This window comes from Pinus tabuliformis, chromosome J (genome assembly GCF_031772625.1).
Source record: "Pinus tabuliformis cultivar Carrire ecotype Pingquan chromosome J, CPIR1, whole genome shotgun sequence".
NCBI classification, from domain to species: domain Eukaryota; kingdom Viridiplantae; phylum Streptophyta; class Pinopsida; order Pinales; family Pinaceae; genus Pinus; species Pinus tabuliformis.
This window is the reverse complement of record NC_142295.1, coordinates 247,805,781-247,808,573: the sequence shown is the minus strand read 5'-3', so window position 1 is coordinate 247,808,573 and position 2,793 is coordinate 247,805,781.

The window sequence follows — 2,793 nt, the reverse complement described above, 5'->3', positions numbered from 1 at the left end:
TTCTAACTTGAATTTCTCCAACTAGTTAATCCATAATGTGTTGAAAAGTGTGCAACAAGAAATGCTTGTTGAGAATGCAACAAGATGATGGAGCTTAGTGAAAAGAGTCGCCTTCACTAAGTGGGCCCGCAGGCAAATTATGGCGCAAGTTCTATTTTTGATCACAGTGTGGATGATCACAGTGTGGATGATCACAGTATGAGTGATCACAGTGTGGGTGACCACAGTGTGAGTGATCAAAGTCTATTTTTAGACTGGCTGTCAAAAATAGAAAAGTCAAATATTATTGTCTCATAATAATATTTGGACTATAAACTTGATCTTATTCTCTTGGAGCACTTCAGGATGAGCTATGGATGCGGTACATGCAGATCCCAGAGGGAAATACGTGGTTACCTATGGGTTGACTAATATTTGCATGCAGGACTTCAGTTAGAACTCAAGTGAGTTGAGTTTAGTGGACTGGAGGTGCAGTTGATGGAGTTGTGTTCAGTTTAGCTTTGTTAAACTAGTTGTATTTAGTCTAACTGATCAATAGACTAGAGATGAGTTGGGTGAATTAGTTATTAATTAATTCACAAGTTATTAACTCATAATGCAACTATAGAATACATCAGTTAACTTAGTTGCATGTCAGTGCATGTTCAGTTCAGCAGGGACAGGTGTTAGAGGATCAGATTGCTATCAGTTGTGACTATAGTTGTGCATGATGATTTGCACAATCAGAGGGATTGAGTATGCCAATGAATTGGTCAATACCAAGAATTTTAGCCTGTGCTCACGTCCAACAGAGTGTGAGTGATTATTTGCAGGTCAAATACGAGTTTGGTAAGCCATTCTCATCAGTTCTTGAGCAGGTATTGAGCTGGAGAGGTAGGCAAGCAGTGGAATAGATTTGGAGATCAGATCTGAGCTGCATTGTGTGTAACAGGTGGAGCTGGTACTAGATTGCTTGTGATAAGCATTGTACTTTGTAATGTTACATGATTCAATCAATATAATATACAGATAGTGTGGGGTTTTTAGCGAGATGCTTTCCCCGGGATACATACTGTGTTAATGAGTTTGATTGATGCTTCTATGTGTGCTTGTGAATGTTTCTGCTTCTGTAAATTGATGATCAACGTAGAGGAGATTATGTATTATACATGTTCCGCTTATAATTGTATGATCAGGATAATCTCTGTGAATATGTATCATATTATTCAAAATTTCTACATAATGAATTAATTAATTATTTCCAAGCAATTGGTGAGACTAAAATCGATTTTAATTCACAATTTTAATTCAAGGACAAATTAAGATTGGAATTTCTGGATTCTATTTTTATCATTTCTTGTTGCTATTTTCAACACATTAATTCTAGTCAAGTAGTTAGGGACTCAAACAGATTTGAACCTATGACCTATGGCCTCCCCATTGACAACATGCCTTGAGTGGATGTCTCAACTTAAAAGAAGTAAGAGCCTTGAAGGTAGACTGTCGTTTAAGGAAATGCATCACACAACATAACAAAGTCCTGATTTGAAGGCTTCCATCTTGCATTTTGGAGTTGCCAACCATTCCAATCTTAGGAAAACTACCAAACTTGTCCCTACATTTTTGGGTACAAATTTCTTTGAAAGCCATAGGCAATGTTATTAGCGAGTTCATTTAAATTTCATGAGAGAGAGAGAGAGAATTTCATTCTCATAGTGAAACTTATGTCAAACTGGGTTGCAGAAAGGTCTTTCTCAAACAATCATGCTGGAGTACACATTCACTGGAAATGACCTTTGGATTATGAAAGAATCGTTTTCAAGTCTAGACGCTATCACATCCATGATGATTAAGATGCTTCCCACACAAAAAGGAGTCGTCAAGGTAATGAATTTATTGCAATAGAAAACAAGCTGCAAAATGACAATTTTCAAGGAAGTAAATAGGAGAAGTAGGTGCAACTAGGATAGAAGGTTTGGCCATAGTGTTGGACAGTTGCTTAGGCAAGAAAAATTATCGTGGACAAAAACTAGGCAAACATGCCATCCTTGGCAATGAATGATTTTTTATCACTATGAGAAATCTCAAAATGTTTTAGAATCTACACCTGAGCATTTAAGAAAATTAGAGATGTTGAAGGAATAAGAACAAAAATATCAAAAAATAAAATCAGAGATGTAATGGTATAACTTTAGGCTTTCCAAGAATAATTTTGTGCATCCTCCTAGGCTCACATGCAGTTATAAACATAGTGAATTGAATTGCAATGTATGACCTACCCTCTTGACACTAAAAACAAGGCACATAGTTGATTTAAGAATATCATTTAGAAATATCTCCATGCTTAAAGGAACATCACACAATAATGAATGCATTTCTTCTTGAAGAATTTGCAGCCTCTTGTTCTAAACTCCTCGAAATATAGAGATGAATCTATCGTCAAGGTTTTCCTTGTTAAACAGTGAACATTTGAATACTCTCACTCTTCAATTGAGGATTTTGATTGCAATGAATATGTTGATTTTTGTTGTCATGCTTATCTTGTTCTCCATCCCCAAGTAATGCTATTGTAAACTTTTCGCTGTTGGAAGACAACCTGTTGCCATGTTCATCCTTTGTGTTATCCAACCATGAACTTAATATAACCCTTTTAAGGTGATTCTCTACCATTACTATTGTTTTGAGACATTTATATTAGTATAACTTTTTTTTTATAAATTTAATCTCTTGCTACATTCTTTAATAAATATATAAAAACTGATTTCATTTCATTGTACATATATATATATTTTATATATATATATATATATATAT